The following is a 22,246-nucleotide window of genomic DNA, read 5'->3' as shown; positions in this document are numbered from 1 at the left end:
GAAGATTCCCCTTGGGGCGGGCCCTCTCCCATGCTTGGCGGTGTCCCTGCCGCACCCTCCTCCACAGGCCCGCAGATTGCAAGCAGGGGGGGGGGTTCTCCCGCTAGATTGGGCATAGTGGGGAGGTGCACTTGGGCCCCGAGCGGGGAAGAATGGTGGACTGGGAAGGAGGAGGGGCGTTTTGGGCGCGGGCAGCCAGGGGCGTCGGCGATGACGGGGCGGTGCCCTGCCGGGCTCGGGGGTTCCTGAGTGCCCCTTCTCCCCGGGCCAGGGGGCAGTCCCTCCGGACGTGCCCCATCGCCCGGCAGAGGTCGCACCGGGCCTCCCCGGGGTATAATGCACCCTGTAAGGGGCCCCCTGGTAGGGGACTAGGAAGGACCCCTCCAGCGCCTCTCCGTCGCGCGCCGCCGGCGGCAGTTGAAGCTGCACTTGCCGGCGGAAGCGAGAGGACGTGACGGAGGGCGGGTCTTTGCAGCCCAACGGGAGAGGGCTGATGACAGAGATGGGCTTCCCCAAGGCAGAAAGGGCGGGTAACAGGGCGGCATTGGGCAGAAAGGGAGGGACGGAGGTCAGAACCAGGCGGACGCCCAGGTCCTCTAGTGGCTCTAAGGGGACGAACACGCCTCCCACCACCAGGCCCTTCTCCACCGCCTCCTGGGCGGCGGCCTCCGATGCTAAGAAGAAGACAACCTTGCCATACATTTTGGAGGCCGCCACAATGGCCGTGGGCCCCACCACCCTCGCCAACGCCCGCACATAGGTCTCCACGTGGGGCGAGGCGGGCACCAGGAGGCAACGGACGCCGTGCTTCCTGGTCATGGTGGGAAAGGGGCCTCGGCCGCTATAGATGGTAGCGGAGGCGGTTGGCTGGAGAAATGATGTAGCGCAGGCGGGGGGGGCTGCCGCCACCTGGGCGTATGCTCTAGGGGCCGGGGGAGGGACACCTGCAGAGCTGGTGGAGGGAACAGCAGGGAGGGGCGCCCCAGCTGGAGATGGGGCCGGGGCATCGGGACAAGCCCCTGCCATGGAGGGCCTGGTCTTTTTAGCGGGGCCCTTCCCCTTCTTCTTCCCCTGGCCCTTCCCGCCGGCTGGGAGGACTCCCCCCAAATCTGAGGGGGTGATAGACGTGGCAGCAGTGGAGGTCACCCCGGTGCCCGTCCCTGCTGGTGCCCCAACGTGGGCGATGGCAGATGGTTGGCAGCGGAGGTAGAAGCTTGAGGGGGTGACGGAGGGGCAGGGGGGGGAGGGGGAGCTCGGGCTACTGGAGGAGGTCTCACCCGTCTCATCCCCCGCCATCATGAGCAAGGAGGAAAGGGGACACCAAAAGGAGACGGGGAGAGGGGAAGCAGGTCGACCACTCCTCCCCGCTAGGCTGCAGGCAGGGGAGGAGGGCGCCAAAAGGGGTGGGCTGGACAGGGGGGCAATCAGGGGTTAGGGGTCAGTCACCGACACAAGGTGGAAATTCCGGCTCCTCTTGGTGCACTATGGGGGGGCGGGATTCAACAACATTGAAGGTGCGGTGAAGAGGGTTGCAACTGAAATGGGGAGTTGCACAAGCGCATGGGAGGGGGCATGGGCACATGGAGCGAGGGCTAAGCGGTCTGGGGGTAGAACAGGGAAACCAAGGGGCTAGCTTCAGAGGCTGGGGGCGCGGCAAACAAACAAAGGCTGCAGAAGGAAATGGGCGGGGCAGGCAAACAAACTGAAGCTAGTAAGGGGGGCTGGAGCAAAAGAGGAGGCAAAGCAAGTGGCAAATGGGGCAGGTAGTAAGGGCAAAGCTGGGGGGTAGGCAGTCCAGGGGGGGGCACATGTGCCCATGTGCACTTGCACAAGTGTTTTTAGCTTGCTGCTGCTTCTGGCCCAAGGGTGGAAATAGGGCGTGGCAAGCCAAGCAAGCAGCTGAGTCCAGAGGCAGGAGCTGAGGCAGATGGTATACAGCCAGTGGGGGTGGTGGAGGGGCAGCGGTGGTGGTAATAGTGGTGGGGGTTGGGGGGGACACACAGATGGATCGGGGGGCAGCTCCACACCACACCCCCGTGTCCCTACAAACACAGTCAAAACCCCCACCACAAGAGCACAGTTTGGAAAATTACTCAGTCTTAGGTCCCCTCCACGGTGGTCTGCAAAGTCTCTAGGTGCTGCCCCACTGGCAGATGATCCTCTTCTTCTCCTCCTCGGGCTTCAGCAGCTCCAGGCAGTGGCCTCTGCAGCAGCAGCAGCAGCTCCAGGAACTCCAGTGGTCGTCCAGGCAGGCAGAATGGACCCCTCTCAGGTTGTGGTGCTGGTGGTGGTGGTATCCACAACAGCAGTGGCTGGGGTCCCTCCCTCCTCCTCTCTGGGGAGTGGGCTAGCAGCCCCCCCCCCCGGGGCTGCAGTTGCAGCAGTAGCAGCACCCAAGAGTGGGGGGTTCAGCAGCCAAGCAGCAGAAAATGGGGGGTGTCTGGCCCAGCCAGGGGAGCAGCAGGGAGAGCTTAGGGCCTAGTAGCAGCAGCTTCCCACCTTCCTCCAAGCTAGGAGGCTATGGGAGAGCAGTCTTATTGGGATCCGGGAAGTGGGCGGGCGAAGCCCATCCACCGCTAAAGGATCCCCCCAGCCTAAAAGGGGGATCCACAGAACCTAGATACCCAAAAAATTCCGGGGGACAACTAATAAAATAACAGGGAGGAGTGCGGTCAAAGGGTCAAATGAAGGGAACCGGACGGGGACACCGAGCAGAGAACCCCGGACAGCGCCCACTGCTCCTCAAAGGTGTCAAGGGAGTCAGAGGACGCCGCCCAGAGGAACTCTGCCCGGATACGTGAACGGACCGAGGATCGGAAATAGGCCCCACAGTCACAGGAGACTCCATCGGCCAACCTCCTCACTCTGATTTTGTAGATGGACATTTTAGCTAGGGCCAGGAGGAGGTTGACCAGGAGATCCCGTGACTTTGTGGGGCCATGGATAGGGAGTGCATAAATGAGAAGGTGAGGGGAGAAGTGCAACCAAAAACGTAATAAAATATTGGTGAGGAGCCGGAATAGGGGCTGCAGCCTGGCACACTCCAGGTATACATGTGCCAGGGTATCCCTCACGCCGCAAAAGGGGCAGGTGTCTGGGATTGAAGTGAACCGTGCCAAGTACACGCCCGTGCTCATGGCTCCGTGAAGGAGCCGCCAACTGACATCCCCTGCAGGCCTTGGGACTAAGGTGGAATATAGGCTGGCCCACCGGGGCTCCTCACCCTCCAAAGGTGGCAGGAAGTCCCGCCATTTTGTATCGGGGCGGGACACGAGGGTGCGGGCGTGAAGGGTGTGGAGCACGAGCGTGTAGAGATGTTTTCTTGGTGCGGTTTGAAAGCAGACCGGCTGCATCTCATGCAGCCGGCTTCTAGTGAAGGGGGAAGGGGTCGGTTGGGTCCACGGGGCAGGGGTCCAATTAAAAGGTCCGGCGGGCCTGGGGTAACGGGTGGGCGGGGCGTGCCCTCGTGCAGGACCCAGTCGAGATGAACCCGAGCAGCAGGCGGCAAAGCGGCCTTCACCTCCTAAAGTATGTGCCGGGGAGTACAAGGTCTGGAAAGCCCCATGCGCTGAGCGAGCGTCAGGGGATCCATCCAGTCTCCCTGGTCATAGTCCAGGAGGTCTCCGACTCTTGTGACCTCTGCCAGGACCAACCTCTGGCGCACCGAGCGGGACTCCGCCACCCGCACACGGAGCTGGGGGTTGTGTAGCAGGGGCTCTGCGAGGAGATCTGCCCCCTCGGTGGCCGCCACAGACCTGGTCGTTGTAAAGAGTTTCCAGGTCCGGAGGAGGTCCTGGTAGAAGACCAGCAGCCCAGAGAGGTCTCGCAGAAGACCTCTCGGATGGAGATAAATGAGCTGCCGGTCGTATCGGAGCCCTCGGAAGCGGCGCAGGAAGGCGTGCGCCAGTATGCTCCACACTGGACTACCTGCACCATTAAGGAGCCTCTGCAGGGTCTGGAGGCGGAAGACATGGACCTGAGTGAGCAGACATTTTAGGCCCTGCCCTCCCTCCTCCAGAGGTAGATGAAGAACCCCTGCAGGGACCCAGTGCAGTCCTGACCAAAAGAACTCCAGAATCGATGTTCGGAGGTTGGCCAGGAAACCCGGGGCCGGGAACATGGTGTTGAGCCGGTACCAGAGCATGGACAGGACTAATTGATTAAGCACTAGCGCTCTCCCTCGAAGGGAGAGGCACCGGAGTAGTCCTGTCCATTTCCAGAGCCACTCTATCACCCCGCCCTCTAAATTCTGCCAGTTCTCCGGCGGAGAGGGATGCGTGGCAGAAAGATAAACGCCCAGATAGAGCAGCGGACCTGTGCTCCACCGGATGGCCTGAAGCGCGGGTGGGAGGGAGCTCGCCTGCCGCCAGTCCCCTACCACCAAGCCAGAGCTCTTGACCCAGTTCACCCGTGCGGAGGAGGCTGCCAAATAGATGGCCTGGCAAGCCTCCACCCGCGCCAAGTCGCCCGGGTCCTGGACCACGAGGAGCACGTCATCAGCGTACGCCGACAGGACCAGCCGCAGCTCCGGCTCCCGCAGCACCAACCCTGTCAACCTCCTTCGGAGGAGACAGAGGAAGGGCTCGATCGCCAGAGCGTACAGCTGGCCTGAGAGGGGGCACCCCTGCCGTACTCCTCGCCTGAAGCTGACCGGTTCGGTCAGGGTCCAGTTGAGCCTGACCAAACACTCTGCAGAGGCATACAGCACCCGGAGAAAATTCACAAACCTGGGTCCGAAGCCAAACGCCTGCAGAGTGCTCAGGAGATACCCGTGATCCACCCTGTCGAACGCCTTCTCCTGATCTAAGGACAGGAGGGCGAACGACAGACCATCCCTACACCCAAGTTCCAATAGGTCCCGGACCAGATATAGGTTGTCGAAGATGCTGTGGCCCGGGACGGTGTAGGTCTGGTCTGGGTGGACCACATCTGCCAGCATGGACCCTAGCCGCATTGAGATGGCTTTTGCCATGACTTTGTAGTCCGTGCTGAGGAGCAAGACGGGACGCCAATTTCGTAAATCGTGGAGGTCTCCCTTCTTCGGTAATAAGGCGAGCACGGCTCGCCTGCACGAAAGAGGGAGGACCCCGCTCTGCAAAGACTCGGCCCAAACGGTGACTAGGTCTGCGCCCAGGACGTCCCAGAACATGCGGTTGAACTCCACGGTCAGCCCGTCCATGCCCGGAGATTTATTGGTGGGCATGCGACGGAGGGCTTCCGAGAACTCGGCCAGAGTGAGAGGCAGCTCTAGCCGGTCTCGGTCGCCCGCGCTGACCGTCGGGAGCTCCTCCCAAAGCACTCTGCAAGCATTAGGATCGGTCGGATCCGGGGAGGAAAGGCTTGCGTAGAAGGCTCTCGCCCTCCCGCACATCTCCACCAGATCCGTGACGGGGGTGCCATCTTCTGCCAGTAGGCAGATGACATGTTTTTTAGCCCCCCTCTTTTTCTCCAGGCCGTAGAAGAAGCGGGAGCCGCGATCCATCTCCCGAAGGAGACGGATGCGGGATCGAACAAAGGCACCCCGGGCCCGATGGTCCTCGAGGGTCCGGAGCTCCTCCCGCTTCTCCCGGCACACTCCGCAGAGGGTTGGATCCTCGGGGCTGGCGGCCAGGTGCCTCTCCAGCTCTAAGACCTCCCGTTTCAACTGCTCTATCACCGCATCCCTCCGTCGGCTGGCGCCCCGGGTGTAGTCACAGCAGAAGAGCCGGGCGCGCATCTTCCCTAGGTCCCACCACCGCCGCGCCGAGGGAAAGGCAAGCCGCTGCCCTCGCCAGGCCAGCCAGAACTCCCGGAAGGACGCCACGAAGCCCGCATCCTCCAGCAAGCTGTTGTTAAAATGCCAATAGGCCGGCCCCGGCCTCTCCGCGCAGAGGGAGGCTGTCACGGTGGCTATATGATGGTCAGAAAAAGGGGCCGGCTGGATGCTGGAGGAGTGGGCTCGTGAAAGATGAAAGCGTGATAAATAAATGCGGTCCAACCGGGAGTGGCGCGACCGATGGGCCTCCACCCGGACAAAGGTGAACGTGGAAGTGTCCTCCGGGTGGTGGTCGCGCCAGACGTCCACCAGGGAGTGGTGTTCGACTATCTCCTGGAGGACGGCGATGGCGGCCGGGCTCTGCTCGGTCCCCGAGCGGTCCCGCTCCTCAAGGGTAATGTTAAAGTCCCCTTCCAGGACCAGGCACTCCTGAGGATCCAAGGTGCCGAGGAAGGCGGACGCCTGCTGATAGAATTGCAGCCGCTCCGGGCTCGCTGCTGGGGCATAGATGTTGACGAGGTTGACTACGAGCCCCTCCATGCGGAACCGGAGGTGCAGCAGGCGACCCGGCACAGCCTCGGCGACCCCCAGCACCTCGGGCCGTAGGTCGGGGGAGAACAGGGTCGCCACTCCACCCGTACGAACTGTGAGGTGGCTAAAGTAGACCCTGCCCCCCCAATCCAGCCGCCAGCTGTCTTCAGCGGTCGGATCTGTATGAGTCTCCTGCAGGAAAACCACAGAGTACCTCCCCTCCCGAAGGAAGGAGAGCACCTGGGACCTGCGGAGACCCATCCTACAGCCGCGGGTGTTCAATGTTGCGATGGTAAAGGGTGCCATGAGGAGGGCTGGGGGGGATCCTCGCCGGCAGGGATGCTCGTGGCTCCTGGCGGGCCGCGCAGCAGTCCGTGACCCACCCCGTAGGTGAGTAAGGAGTCACGGAAGTGGCGGACCCGCTGGTAGGCCGCGGCGCCCTGTCTCCCGGTCCTTTTCCCCTCCCCCATGAGGGCCCTTGCGGCCCGGAGGATTTGATTAAAGTCCCCCCATCGCTGGAGGGCAAGCTGGACTTTGTTGCGGGAGCCACGGACGTCTTCTAGGAACTCCCGCAACTCCTCTCGCAGCGCATGGGGGGCTGGGGTTATGGTCTGGTTGCTTCCCGATGGGGCCCTTGGTACAGTCCCCTGGCCCAGCGGGACGGGCAGACAGGGTGCGGACCCCCGACGGGGCTCTTGATGGGTTGACCTGAATGCTGGGGCGATAGGGGGCGGCGGAGGGAGGATAGCAGCCCCTGGTGGGTCGGGACGGGCAAACACAAAGGCCATTCCCTGGGAGTCATCTGTTGGAAAGGGGAAGGAGACTGTCCCAGGGGTGGCAATAATATCTCGGGAGGTGGGCAGGCAGAAGGGCAGGGGCAGGGGTAGAGATGAGATTCTGGGTCGGGAGAGGGCTCTCACCGATGCCGGGCGCAAGCTGTCTGGTGGATTTGGCAGCCACGGCATCAGGAGGTGGACTTTCTTCTGTAGGGTCCTCTCCCGGAAAGGAGGTCGAATGCTCCTCACCAGCGAGGGATGCCCCTGGTGGCTCAGGTTCCAGCCGCGTGGCACTGGCCGTCGCCTCAACTGGCTCGGTGGCTCTCAGCAGGGTGCCTTCTGCAGCCGGGTTGATGGAGGAGTCCAGGGGCTCCTCGGAGGTGGGAGCAGAAGCGACGGTTAGGGGGAGGGAGTATGGGGAAAGGGGGGCTGGAAAGAAGTCGCCCAGATCGAGGCCCGCTGGCATAGGATCGTCCTCCCACTGGGTGACCGGGGTCAGACCCAGGGCCTCGATCTCCTCATATGTAGACGGGAAATTGTTTTCCGCTACCCCGGGATTCTCCCTGCCGGCACCTGACGCGGGACGATTGCTTCGGGACACACTGGGGTTTCAGATGGTGCCTCGGGGGTCTTGGAGGGGAGAGAAGGCAGAGATACTGCCTTCCAGTGCTGCCACGTCTTCCCCAGTCGGCTCTGGTGGATGGAACAAACCCGTGCGTAGAGCGGAAGGCTCGGCATTGGTGCCCCCCTTCCTGGTCTTCCGGGGGGCCTCCGCATCAGATGGGAGGAGCAGAGCTCGAGCCTTCCGCTTGCCCCGCTTCCCCTGGACTAGGGCCCAGCCCTCCATTGCATCATCCGGGGGCTGGCTAGCAGGGGTTGTGTCAGGGGGCAGAAGCGATGTCTCAGGGACTCGAGGGGGTAACGGTGGTGTAGCACAAGGGAGGGAAGATTCCCCTTGGGGCGGGCCCTCTCCCATGCCCGGCAGTGTCCCTGCCGCACCCTTTTCCACAGGCCCCGCCAGATTGCAAGCAGCGGGGGCAGGGCTCTCCCGCTTGTCTGGGCATAGTTGGGGAGGTGCCCCTTAGGCCCGAGCGGGAGCAAAGGTGGACTGGGAAGGAGGAGGGGCGGTTTCGGGCGCCGGGCAGCCAGGGGTGCCGGCATTGATGGGGCCAGTGCCCTGCCGGGGCTCGGGGATCCCGGATGCCCCTCCTTCCAGGGCCAGGGGGCAGTCCCTCCAGACGTGCCCCATCGCCCGGCAGAGGTAGCACCGGGCCTCCCCCGTGGAGTAATGCACCCTGTAATGGGCCCCCTGGTAGGGGACTAGGAAGGACCCCTCCAGTGCCTCTCCGTCACACGCCGCCGGCGGCAGTTGAAGCTGCACTTGCCGGCGGAACGAGAGGACGTGACGGAGGGCGGGGTCTTTGCAGCCCAATGGGAGAGGCCTGATGACAGAGATGGGCTTCCCCAGGGTAGAGAGGGCGGGTAACAGGGCGGCATTGGGAAGAAAGGGAGGGACGGAGGTCAGGACCAGGCGGACGCCCAGGTCCTCTAGCGGCTCTAAGGGGACAAAAACGCCGCCCACCGCCAGGCCCTTCTCCACCGCCTCCTGGGCGGCAGCCTCCGATGTTAAGAAGAAGACGACCTTGCCATACATTTTGGATGCCGCCACAATGGCCGTGGGCCCCACCACCCTCGCCAACACCCGCACATGGGTCTCCACGTGGGGTGAGGCGGACACCAGGAGGCAACGGACGCCATGCTTCCTGGTCATGGTGGGAAAGGGGCCCCGGCCGCTATAGATGGTAGCGGAGGCGGTGGGCTGGAGAAATGATGTAGCGGCAGGCGGGGGGGCTGCCGCCACCTGGGCGTATGCTCTAGGGGCCGGGGGAGGGACACCTGCAGAGCTGGTGGAGGGAACAGCAGGGAGGGGCGCCCCAGCTGGAGATGGGGCCGGGGCATCGGGGACAGCCCCTGCCATGGAGGGCCTGGTCTTTTTAGCGGGGCCCTTCCCCTTCTTCTTCCCCTGGCCCTTCCCGCCGGCTGGGAGGACTCCCCCAAATCTGAGGGGGTGATAGACGTGGCAGCAGTGGAGGTCACCCCGGTGCCCGTCCCTGCTGGTGCCCCAACGTGGGCGATGGCAGATGGTTTGGCAGCGGAGGTAGAAGCTTGAGGGGGTGACGGAGGGGTAGGCAGGGGAGAGGAGCTCGGGCTGCTGGAGGGGTCCCACCCGTCTCATCCCCCGCCATCATGAGCAAGGAGGAAAGGGGTGAAACCAAAAGGAGGAAGGGAGAGGGGAAGCAGGTTGACCACTCCTCTCCGCTAGGATGCAGGCAGGGGAGGAGGGCGCCAAAAGGGGTGGGCTGGACGGGGGGCAATCAGGGGTTAGGGGTCAGTCACCGACACAAGGTGGAATTCCGGCTCCTCTTGGTGCACTAGGGGAGGGGGGGATACAACAACATTGGGGGTGCAGTGCAGAGGGTTGCAACTAAAATGGGGAATTGCACAAGCGCATGGGAGGGGGCATGGGCACACGGAGCGAGGGGCTAAGCGGTCTGGAGGTAGAACAGGGAAACCAAGGGGTTAGCTTCAGAGGCTGGGGTGGGGCAAACAAACAAAGGCTGCAGAAGGAAATGGGCGGGGCAGGCAAACAAACTGAAGCTAGTAAGGGGGTCTGGGACAAAAGGGAAAGCAAAGCTACAAGTGGCAAATGGGGCAGGTAGTAAAGGGCAAAGCTGGGGGGTAGGCAGTCCGGGGGGGCACAGTGCCCACGTGCACTTGCACAAGTCTTTTTAAGCTGGCTGCTGCTTCTGGCCCAAAGGGTGGAAATAGGGCGTGGCAAGCCAAGCAAGCAGCTGAGTCCAGAGGCAGGAGCTGAGGCAGATGGTATACAGCCAGTGGGGGTGGTGGAGGGGGCAGGGGTGGTGGTAGTAGTGGTGGGGGTTGGGGAGACACACAGATGGATTGAGGGGCAGCTCCATGCCACACCCCCTGTGTCCCTGGAAACACAGTCAAGACCCCCACCACAAGAGCACAGTTTGAAAATTACTCAGTCTTAGGCCCCCTCCAAGGTGGTCTGCAAAGTCTATAGGTGCTCCCCCACTGGTAGATGGTCCTCTTCTTCTCCTCCTTGGGCTCCAGCAGCTCCAGGCAGCGGCCTCTGCAGCAGCAGCAGCAGCTCCAGGAACTCCAGGTGGTGGTCCAGGCAGGCAGGAAGGACCCCTCTCAGGTGGTGGTGGTGGTGTCCACAACAGCAGTGGCTGGGGGCTCTCACTCCTCCTCTCTGGGGAGTGGGCTATAAGCCCCCCCACTCCAGGGCTGCAGTTGGAGCAGTAGTAGCACCCAAGAGTGGGGGGTCCAGCAGCCAAGTAGCAGAGAATGGGGGATGTCTGGCCCAGCCAGGGGAGCAGCTGGAGTAGCAGGGAGAGCCTAGGGCCCAGCAGCAGGAGTAGCAGCTTCCCACCTTCCTCCACGCTAGAAGGCTATGGAAGAGCAGTCTTATTGGGATCCGGGAAGTGGGCGGGCGAAGCCCGTCCACTGCTAAAGGATCCCCCCCAGCATAAAAGGGGGATCCATAGGACCTAGATACCCAAAAAATTCCGGGGGACAACTAATAAAATAACAGGGACAGGAGTGCGGTCAAAGGGTCAAAAGAAGGGAACCCGACGGGGACACCGAGCAGAGAACCCCGGACAGAGCCCACTGCTCCTCAAAGGTGTCAAGGGAGTCAGAGGACGCCGCCCAGAGGAACTCTGCCCGGATACGTGAACGGACCGAGGATCGGAAATAGGCCCTACAGTCACAGGAGACTCCATCGGCCAACCTCCTCACTCTGGTTTTGTAGATGGCCATTTTAGCTAGGGCCAGGAGGAGGTTGACCAGGAGATCCCGTGACTTTGTGGGGCCACGGATAGGGAGTGCATAAATGAGAAGGTGAGGGGAGAAGTGCAACCAAAAACGTAATAAGATATTGGTGAGGAGCCGGAATAGGGGCTGCAGCCTGGCACACTCCAAGTAGACATGTGCCAGGGTATCCCTCACGCCGCAAAAGGGGCAGGTGTCTGGGATTGTGGTGAACCGCTCCAAGTACACGCCCGTGCTCACGGCTCCGTGAAGGAGCCGCCAACTGACATCCCCGGCGGGCTTTGGGACTAAGATGGAATATAGGCTGGCCCACCGGGGCTCTTCACCCTCCAAAGGTGGCAGGAGGTCCCGCCATTTTGTATCGGGGCGGGACACGAGGGTACGGGCGTGAAGGGTGTGGAGCACGAGCGTGTAGAGATGTTTTCTTGGCGCGGTTTGAAAACAGACCGGCTGCATCTCGTGCAGCCGGCTTCTAGTGAAGGGGTGAAGGGATCGGTTGGGTCCACGGGGCAGGGGTCCAATTAAAAGGTCCGGCGGGCCTGGGGTAACGGGTGGCCGGGGCGTGCCCTCGTGCAGGACCCGATCGAGATAAACCCGAGCAGCGGGCGGCAAAGCGGCCTTCACCTCCTGAAGTATGCCTCGGGGTGCACAAGGTCTGGAAAGCCCCATGCGCTGAGCGAAGGTTAGGGGATCCAGCCAGTCTCCCCGGTCATAGTCCAGGAGGTCTCCGACTCTTGTGACCTCTGCCAGGACCAACCTCTGGCGCACCGAGCGGGACTCCGCCACCTGCAAACGGAGCTGGGGGTTGTGTAGCAGGGGCTCCGCGAGGAGATCTGCCCCCTCGGTGGCCGCCACGGACCTGGTCGTTGTAAAGAGTTTCCAGGTCCGGAGGAGGTCCTGGTAGAAGACCGGCAGCCCGGAGAGGTCTCGCGGAAGACCTCTCGGATGGAGATAAAGGAGCTGCCGGTCGTATCGGAGCCCTCGGAAGCGGCGCAGGAAGGCGTGCGCCAGTATGCTCCACGCCGGACTACCTGCACCATAAAGGAGCCTCTGCAGGATCTGGAGGCGGAAGACATGGACCTGAGTAAGCAGACATTTGAGGCCCTGCCCTCCCTCCTCCACAGGTAGATGGAGAACCCCTGCAGGGACCCAGTGCAGTCCTGACCAAAAGAACTCCAGAATCGATGTCCGCAGGTTGGTCAGGAGAGCCGGGGCCGGGACCATGGTGTTGAGCCGGTACCAAAGCATGGACAGGACTAGTTGATTAAGCACTAACGCTCTCCCTCGAAGGGAGAGGCACCGGAGTAGTCCTGTCCATTTCCGGAGCCGCTCTATCACCCCGCCCTCTAAATTCTGCCAGTTCTCCGGCGGAGAGGGATGCGTGGCAGAAAGGTAAACGCCCAGATAGAGCAGCGGACCCGTGCTCCACCGGATGGCTTGAAGCGCGGGTGGGCGGGGGCTCACCTGCCGCCAGTCCCCTACCACCAAGCCAGAGCTCTTGACCCAGTTGACCCGCGCAGAGGAGGCTGCTGAATAGATGGCCTGGCAAGCCTCCACTCGCACCAAGTCGCCCGGGTCCTGGACCATGAGGAGCACGTCATCAGCGTACGCCGACAGGACCAGCCGCAGCTCCGGCTCCCTCAGCACCAACCCTGTCAACCTCCTTCGGAGGAGACAGAGGAAGGGCTCGATCGCCAGAGCGTACAGCTGGCCTGAGAGGGGGCACCCCTGCCGTACTCCTCGCCCGAAGTTGACCGGTTCGGTCAGGGTCCAGTTGAGTCTTACCAGACACTCTGCGGAAGCGTACAGCACCCGGAGAAAGTTCACAAACCTGGGTCCGAAGCCAAATGCCTGCAGAGTGCTCAGGAGATACCCGTGATCCATCCTGTCGAACGCCTTCTCCTGATCTAAGGACAGGAGGGCGAACGACAGACCATCCCTACACCCAAGTTCCAATAGGTCCCGGACCAGATATAGGTTGTCGAAGATGCTGCGGCCCGGGACGGTGTAGGTCTGGTCTGGGTGGACCACGTCCGCCAGCACGGACCCTAGCCTCAGGGAGATGGCTTTTGCCACGATTTTGTAGTCCGTGCTGAGGAGCGAGACGGGACGCCAATTTCGTAAATCGCGGAGGTCCCCCTTCTTCGGCAATAAGGCGAGCACGGCTCGCCTGCACGAAAGAGGGAGGACCCCGCTCTGCAAAGACTCGGCCCAGACGGTGACTAGGTCTGGGCCCAGGACGTCCCAGAACACGCGGTAGAACTCCACGGTCAGCCCGTCCAAGCCCGGAGATTTATTGGTGGGCATGCGACGGAGGGCTTCCGAGAACTCGGCCAGAGTGAGAGGCAGCTCTAGCCGGTCTCGGTCGCCCACGCTGACCGTCGGGAGCTCCTCCCACAGCACTCTGCAAGCGTTAGGATCGGTCGGCTCCGGGGAGAAAAGGCTTGCGTAGAAGGCTCTCGCCCTCTCGCACATCTCCACCGGATCCGTGAGGGGGGTGCCATCTTCTGCCAGTAGGCAGATGATATGTTTCTTAGCCCCCCTCTTTTTTTCCAGGGCGTAGAAGAAGCGGGAGCCGCAATCCATCTCCCGAAGGAGACGGATGCGGGATCGAACAAAGGCACCCCGGGCCCGATGTCCTCGAGGCTCCGGAGCTCCTCCCGCTTCTCCCGGCACGCTCCGCAGAGGGGTGGATCCTCGGGGCTGGCGGCCAGACGCCTCTCCAGCTCTAAGACCTCCCGTTCCAACTGCTCTATCGCTGCATCCCTCCGTCGGCTGGTGCCCCGGGTGTAGTCACGGCAGAAGAGCCGGGCGCGCACCTTCCCTACGTCCCACCACCGCCGTGCCGAGGGAAAGGCACGCCGCTGCCCTCGCCAGGCCAGCCAGAACTCCCGGAAGGACGCCACGAAGCCCGCATCCTCCAGCAAGCTGTTGTTAAAATGCCAATAGGCCGGCCCCGGCCTCTCCGCGCAGAGGGAGGCTGTCACGGTGGCTATGTGATGGTCCGAAAATGGGGCCGGCCGGATGCTGGAGGAGTGGGCTCGTGTAAGATGAAAGCGTGATAAATAAATGCGGTCCAACCGGGAGTGGCGCGACCGATGGGCCTCCACCCGGACAAAGGTGAACGTGGAAGCGTCATCCGGGTGGTGGTCGCGCCAGACGTCCACCAGGGAGTGGTGTTCGACTATCTCCTGGAGGACGGCCACGGCGGCCTGGCTCTTCTCGGTTCCCGAGCGGTCCCGTTCCTCAAGGGTGATGTTAAAGTCCCCTCCCAGGACCAGGCACTCCTGAGGATCCAAGGTGCCGAGGAAGGCGGATGCCTGCTGATAGAATTGCAGCCGCTCCGGGCTCGCTGCTGGGGCATAGATGTTGACGAGGTTGACTACGAGCCCCTCCATTTGGACCCGGAGGTGCAGCAGGCGACCCGGCACAGCCTCGGCGACCCCCAGCACCTCGGGCCGTAGGTCGGGGGAGAACAGGGTCGCCACTCCACCCGTATGAACTGTGAGGTGGCTAAAGTAGACCCTGTCCCCCCAATCCAGCCGCCAGCTGTCTTCGGCGGTCGGATCCGTATGGGTCTCCTGCAGGAAAACCACAGAGTACCTCCCCTCTCGAAGGAAGGAGAGCACCTGGGACCTGCGGAGACCCATCTTACAGCCACGGGTGTTCAATGTTGCGATGGTAAAGGGTGCCATGAGGAGGGCTGGGGGGGATCCTCGCCGGCAGGGATGCTCGTGGCTCCCGGCGGGCCGCGTAGCAGTCTGTGACCCACCCCGTAGGTGAGTAAGGAGTCACGGAAGTGGCGGACCCGCTGGTAGGCCGCGGCGCCCTGTCTCCCGGTCCTTTTCCCCTCCCCCATGAGGGCCCTTGCGGCCCGGAGGATTTGATTAAAGTCCCCCCATCGCTGGAGGGCAAGCTGGACTTTGTTGCGGGAGCCACGGACGTCTTCTAGGAACTCCCGCAACTCCTCTCGCAGCGCATGGGGGGCTGGGGTTATGGTCTGGTTGCTTCCCGATGGGGCCCTTGGTACAGTCCCCTGGCCCAGCGGGACGGGCAGACAGGGTGCGGACCCCCGACGGGGCTCTTGATGGGTTGACCTGAATGCTGGGGCGATAGGGGGCGGCGGAGGGAGGATAGCAGCCCCTGGTGGGTCGGGACGGGCAAACACAAAGGCCATTCCCTGGGAGTCATCTGTTGGAAAGGGGAAGGAGACTGTCCCAGGGGTGGCAATAATATCTCGGGAGGTGGGCGGCAGAAGGGCAGGGGCAGGGGTAGAGATGAGATTCTGGGTCGGGAGAGGGCTCTCACCGATGCCGGGCGCAAGCTGTCTGGTGGATTTGGCAGCCACGGCATCAGGAGGTGGACTTTCTTCTGTAGGGTCCTCTCCCGGAAAGGAGGTCGAATGCTCCTCACCAGCGAGGGATGCCCCTGGTGGCTCAGGTTCCAGCCGCGTGGCACTGGCCGTCGCCTCAACTGGCTCGGTGGCTCTCAGCAGGGTGCCTTCTGCAGCCGGGTTGATGGAGGAGTCCAGGGGCTCCTCGGAGGTGGGAGCAGAAGCGACGGTTAGGGGGAGGGAGTATGGGGAAAGGGGGGCTGGAAAGAAGTCGCCCAGATCGAGGCCCGCTGGCATAGGATCGTCCTCCCCCTGAGTGACCGGGGTCAGACCCAGGGCCTCGATCTCCTCATATATAGAGGGGAAATTGTTTTCCGCTACCCCAGGATTCTCCCCGCCGGCACCTGACGCGATGGTTACTTTGGGGCACACTGGGGTTTCAGATGGTGCCTCGGGGGTCTTGGAGGGGAGGGACTCCCGTGGAGGGGAGATACCGTCTTCCAGTGCTGCCACGTCTTCCCCAGCCGGCTCTGGTGGGTGGAACACACCCGTGGGTAGAGCGGAAGGCTCGGCATCGGTGCCCCCCTTCCTGGTCTTCCGAGGGGCCTCCGTGTCAGATGGGAGGAGCGGAGCTCGAGCCTTCCGCTTGCCCCGCTTCCCCTGGACTAGGGCCCAGCCCTCCATGGCATCATCCGGGGGCTGGCTAGCAGGGGTTGTGTCAGGGGGCAGAGGCGATGGCTCAGGGACTCGAGGGGGTAACGGTGGTGCAGCACAAGGGAGGGAAGATTCCCCTTGGGGCGGGCCCTCTCCCATGCTTGGCGGTGTCCCTGCCGCACCCTCCTCCACAGGCCCCGCCAGATTGCAAGCAGTGGGGGCGGGGTTCTCCCGCTCGTCTGGGCATAGTGGGGGAGGTGCCCCTTGGGCCCGAGCGGGAAGAATGGTGGACTGGGAAGGAGGAGGGGCGGTTTTGGGCGCCGGGCAGCCAGGGGCGTCGGCGATGACGGGGCCGGTGCCCTGCCGGGGCTCGGGGGTTCTGAGTGCCCCTTCTTCCCGGGCCAGGGGGCAGTCCCTCCGGACGTGCCCCATCGCCCGGCAGAGGTAGCACCGGGCCTCCCCGGTGGTATAATGCACCCTGTAACGGGCCCCCTGGTAGGGGACTAGGAAGGACCCCTCCAGCGCCTCTCCGTCGCGCGCCGCCGGCGGCAGTTGAAGCTGCACTTGCCGGCGGAAGGAGAGGACGTGACGGAGGGCGGGGTCTTTGCAGCCCAACGGGAGAGGGCTGATGACAGAGATGGGCTTCCCCAAGGCAGAAAGGGCGGGTAACAGGGCGGCATTGGGCAGAAAGGGAGGGACGGAGGTCAGAACCAGGCGGACGCCCAGGTCCTCTAGTGGCTCTAAGGGGACGAACACGCCTCCCACCACCAGGCCCTTCTCCACCGCCTCCTGGGCGGCGGCCTCCGATGCTAAGAAGAAGACAACCTTGCCATACATTTTGGAGGCCGCCACAATGGCCGTGGGCCCCACCACCCTCGCCAACGCCCGCACATAGGTCTCCACGTGGGGCGAGGCGGGCACCAGGAGGCAACGGACGCCGTGCTTCCTGGTCATGGTGGGAAAGGGGCCTCGGCCGCTATAGATGGTAGCGGAGGCGGTGGGCTGGAGAAATGATGTAGCGGCAGGCGGGGGGGCTGCCGCCACCTGGGCGTATGCTCTAGGGGCCGGGGGAGGGACACCTGCAGAGCTGGTGGAGGGAACAGCAGGGAGGGGCGCCCCAGCTGGAGATGGGGCCGGGGCATCGGGGACAGCCCCTGCCATGGAGGGCCTGGTCTTTTTAGCGGGGCCCTTCCCCTTCTTCTTCCCCTGGCCCTTCCCGCCGGCTGGGAGGACTCCCCCCAAATCTGAGGGGGTGATAGACGTGGCAGCAGTGGAGGTCACCCCGGTGCCCGTCCCTGCTGGTGCCCCAACGTGGGCGATGGCAGATGGTTTGGCAGCGGAGGTAGAAGCTTGAGGGGGTGACGGAGGGGCAGGCGGGGGAGGGGGAGCTCGGGCTACTGGAGAGGTCTCACCCGTCTCATCCCCCGCCATCATGAGCAAGGAGGAAAGGGGGACACCAAAAGGAGAAGGGGAGAGGGGAAGCAGGTCGACCACTCCTCCCCGCTAGGCTGCAGGCAGGGGAGGAGGGCGCCAAAAGGGGTGGGCTGGACAGGGGGCAATCAGGGGTTAGGGGTCAGTCACCGACACAAGGTGGAAATTCCGGCTCCTCTTGGTGCACTATGGGGGGCGGGATTCAACAACATTGAAGGTGCGGTGAAGAGGGTTGCAACTGAAATGGGGAGTTGCACAAGCGCATGGGAGGGGGCATGGGCACATGGAGCGAGGGGCTAAGCGGTCTGGGGGTAGAACAGGGAAACCAAGGGGCTAGCTTCAGAGGCTGGGGCGCGGCAAACAAACAAAGGCTGCAGAAGGAAATGGGCGGGGCAGGCAAACAAACTGAAGCTAGTAAGGGGGGCTGGAGCAAAAGAGGAGGCAAAGCAAGTGGCAAATGGGGCAGGTAGTAAAGGGCAAAGCTGGGGGGTAGGCAGTCCAGGGGGGGGCACATGTGCCCATGTGCACTTGCACAAGTCTTTTTTAGCTTGCTGCTGCTTCTGGCCCAAAGGGTGGAAATAGGGCGTGGCAAGCCAAGCAAGCAGCTAAGTCCAGAGGCAGGAGCTGAGGCAGATGGTATACAGCCAGTGGGGGTGGTGGAGGGGCAGCGGTGGTGGTAATAGTGGTGGGGGTTGGGGGGGACACACAGATGGATCGGGGGGCAGCTCCACACCACACCCCCCGTGTCCCTACAAACACAGTCAAAACCCCCACCACAAGAGCACAGTTTGGAAATTACTCAGTCTTAGGTCCCCTCCACGGTGGTCTGCAAAGTCTCTAGGTGCTGCCCCACTGGCAGATGATCCTCTTCTTCTCCTCCTCGGGCTTCAGCAGCTCCAGGCAGTGGCCTCTGCAGCAGCAGCAGCAGCTCCAGGAACTCCAAGTGGTCGTCCAGGCAGGCAGAATGGACCCCTCTCAGGTTGTGGTGCTGGTGGTGGTGGTATCCACAACAGCAGTGGCTGGGGTCCCTCCCTCCTCCTCTCTGGGGAGTGGGCTAGCAGCCCCCCCCCCCCCGGGGCTGCAGTTGCAGCAGTAGCAGCACCCAAGAGTGGGGGGTTCAGCAGCCAAGCAGCAGAAAATGGGGGGTGTCTGGCCCAGCCAGGGGAGCAGCAGGGAGAGCTTAGGGCCTAGTAGCAGCAGCTTCCCACCTTCCTCCAAGCTAGGAGGCTATGGGAGAGCAGTGGGAGGGAGAGAGAGAGAGAGTCGCTCCAGGCTAAACAAATCCCTGGTACCACGATAAGTGAAGTGGCAGCTGCTCTATGTCAATTAAGACACCTGGGGCCAATTAAGAACTTTCCAGAAGGCAGGGCGAAGACTAGGTTGATTGAGACACCTGAAGCCAGTCAGGGGCTGGCTGAAACTAGTTAAAAGCCTACCAGTCACTCAGGTGGGGTTGCATGTCAGGAGCTGTGGGAGGAAGTTGTGCTGTTGGAGAGGCTGAGTAGTACACACCATATCAGGCACAAGGAAGGAGGCCCTGAGGTAAGGGTGAAGTGGAGCTTGAGGAAGTGAGGGCTGCTGTAGGGGAAGTAGTCCAGGGAATTGTACATGTCATGTTTCTAAAAGGTCAGCTACCATAGCTGATACTATTAGGGTCCCTGGCTTGGAGCCTGGAGTAGAGGGTGGGCCCAGGTTTCCCCCCTTTGCCCCTTGATTAATCACTGAGATTGGGAGACAACAGAGACTGTGTAAGGAAGGATAACTTCTCCTCACGTCCCTCGCTGGCTTATGATGCAAATGGCTCAGTAGACTGTGACCCTTGTCTCTAGAGAAAGAAGGGTTATGTGGAGAGTCACAGTGAGCCTCTGAGGCTAGCGAAATCCGCCAGGAAATGTGGGACCCACGGAGGCAAGTACAGAGCTTTGTCACAATACATATGTCTTACCTAAAGCTTAGCAGTTCTCTCAAAGCTTTAGGCAGTCCCAGCTTCTCCCTGCTTTGGAGACCAAGGTTCCAGTCTGCTTCTCTGCATCCCCCTGTTCCTCCAGGATCCCCTTTTGATGCCCCTCAAAATTCCTTTACCTGGCCTAGCTCTTCTAACCCTAGTCAAACCAGTTTATGCACCACATGTGAGGGACTGACCTCTGTCTGCATTGTCTGTTAAATAGGGATGAGTGAGGTTACTAAAGCCCCCCCTCTGGCCCAAGGTGAGGTGAGCTCCAGCAAGAATTAACCCTTTGAATCCATGTAGCAAACAGCATAGTCACAATAAAAAAAAGAAGTATACATAATATTCATAAAAATAATACAGATAATTCCCATGTTCTTCACAGTAACTTGATATGAAAAATAACAGACAAAATACTTCGGGCCAGATGATAACCTAAGTAACTTCATGCGGGGATGAGGGGGAATTGCACAAGCTCTCCTAGAGGGGGCCAATTTTTGTCAGAATGAGCACAGGAAACACCATTCCCTACCCCTCCAACTCTAAGGAAGCCCTTTCCAAATGTCTGAAGCTCAGTTGTTCTAGGGTAACATGCAGCAAAGCAGAAAGTGAGCAAGGCCAAGGGAATGCTCCCTCTCCATGCTGTCACAGGGGAAAATAATGCAGATTACATTTCTCTAAAGATGTGACCTCCACTCTTCAACTTTAGAGAGCAACAAATTTATTTGAGCATAAGCTTTCGTGAGCTACAGATCACTTCATCGGATGCGTTCAATGGAAAATACAGTGGGGAGATTTATATACCCAGAGAATGTGAAATAGAACATGAGTGTTACCATACACACTGTAATGAGAGTGATCAGGTAAGGTGAGATATTACCAGCAGGAGAGCGGGAGAGAACCTTTTGTAGTGATAATCAATAAGCAAATGTTCACCAGCAACCACACACCATACAACAGAACCACTAACCCAGGAACCTAGCCTTGCAACAAAGCCTGTTGCCATCTGTGTCCACATATCTATTCAGGGGACACCATCTTAGGGCCTAATCACATCAGCCTCACTATCAGAGACTCGTTCACCTGCACGTCTGCCAATGTGATATATGCCATCATGTGCCAGCAATGCCCCTCTGCCATGTACATTGGCCAAACTGGACAGTCTCTACGTAAAAGAATCAATGGACACAAATCAGATGTCAAGAATTAAACATTCAAAAAGCAGTCGGAGAACACTTCAATCTCTTTGGTCACTCGATTACAGACCTAAAAGTGGCAATTCTTCAATAAAAAAATTTCAAAAACAGACTCCAACGAGAGACTGCTGAATTGGAATTAATTTGCAAACTGGATACTTGGGCTTGAATAAAGACTGGGAGTGGATAGGTCATTACACAAAGTAAAACTATTTCCCCATGTTTATTCCCCCACCCCTGTTCCTCAGACATTCTTGTCAACTGCTGGAAATGGCCCACCTTGATTATCACTACAAAAGGTTTTTTTCCCCCCACTCTCCTGCTGGTAATAGCTCACCTTACCTGATCACTCTTGTTACAGTGTGTATGGTAACACCCATTGTTTCATGTTCTCTGTGTGTGTATATAAATCTCCCCACTGTATTTTCCACTGAATGCATCCGATGAAGTGAGCTGTAGCTCGCAAAAGCTTACGCTCAAATAAATTTGTTACTCTCTAAGGTGCCACAAGTCCTCCTTTTCTTTTTGCAGATACAGACTAACACAGCTGCTACTCTGAAACTATTTCACTTGGGATTTTAGTCTATAATTGATTAGCACTCACCAACAGGAGATGTTTCCTAATATGCAGCCAAAATATCTTTCCTTTTCTTAGTCAGTTACATTACTTTTATGTACACAACCTCCTACAAACAATTCTTCTCCCTCCTTAGTGTTTAGTACAACCTTCAAATGCTTATTAACTTTGACCAATGCTTCCCTCTGCCTCCAGCAGTGGAGAGGAGTACAAAATAATGGAAGCCTGTTGGAATTCATAGACTCATAGATAATAAGTCCAGAAGGGACAACTGTGATCATCTAGTCTGACCTCTGGTATAAGACAGGCTATAGGATTTCCCTGAATTAATTACTGTTTGAACTAGAGCAGAGCTTTTTTTAAAAAAACCCCATCCATTCTTGATTTTAAAATTGCCATACATGGAGAATCCCCACAACCCTTGGTAAGTTGTTCCAATGGTTAATTACCCTCGCTGTTAAACATTTGTGCCCTATTTCCAGTCTGATGTAGTGCAGACTCTGTTGCCTGCTCTTCCTCTCCCTCTGATGCCAATAAAGTTCCTCCGTGGAGGTTCCTACAAGCAACCCAATGTAAATTCATTCTTTCTGAAACAGTGTTAACTTGTATGGATCCCCACTCACACCCAGTAATTGCAGTCCCCTGGAGGAGACCATGGAAATAGCTGTTTCTGTGAGCATGAAGGACTGATGATCATGTGGAGTCACACGGCCTCCATGTAGATATTACTGACTTCTACTGGACCAATCTCTGGGTATTTCTCAGGGGTTTTTGCCCCTTTCCATGGCAAGCCCCAGCCTCTCAAAGGGAGATTAACAAAGAAACACCACAAGTTAATGGTCCCGTATTCAGAAATGAACTGCATAAAGGGGCTACACATTTTGTTCTTTCTTAGCTGTAATTTAAAAATAATAAAATAAAGATAGAAGGAACAGTGAGGCAGGGCCAGTATGATGAGTATGCACCCCACACTGTGATTGTCAGGGGAGGGCTAGCCTACTTAGATGAAGGTCCAAAGATGGGAAGGCTAGTCCAGCTCTGGGGAGTTAATTAACACACTAAGAAGGGAGGGTGTCTGGGAGGGAAGGATTAAGGGAGCTGCATGGAGAAGACTTGCTTGACATGCTTGATGGGTTTGGGACTAAAGGCACAGGGTCTGTTTTGTTTTCTCATAATAAAGTAAT

This window comes from Dermochelys coriacea, chromosome 1 (assembly GCF_009764565.3).
Source record: "Dermochelys coriacea isolate rDerCor1 chromosome 1, rDerCor1.pri.v4, whole genome shotgun sequence".
In the NCBI taxonomy this organism is placed as follows: Eukaryota; Metazoa; Chordata; order Testudines; family Dermochelyidae; genus Dermochelys; species Dermochelys coriacea.
This window is presented reverse-complemented; position numbering follows the sequence as displayed.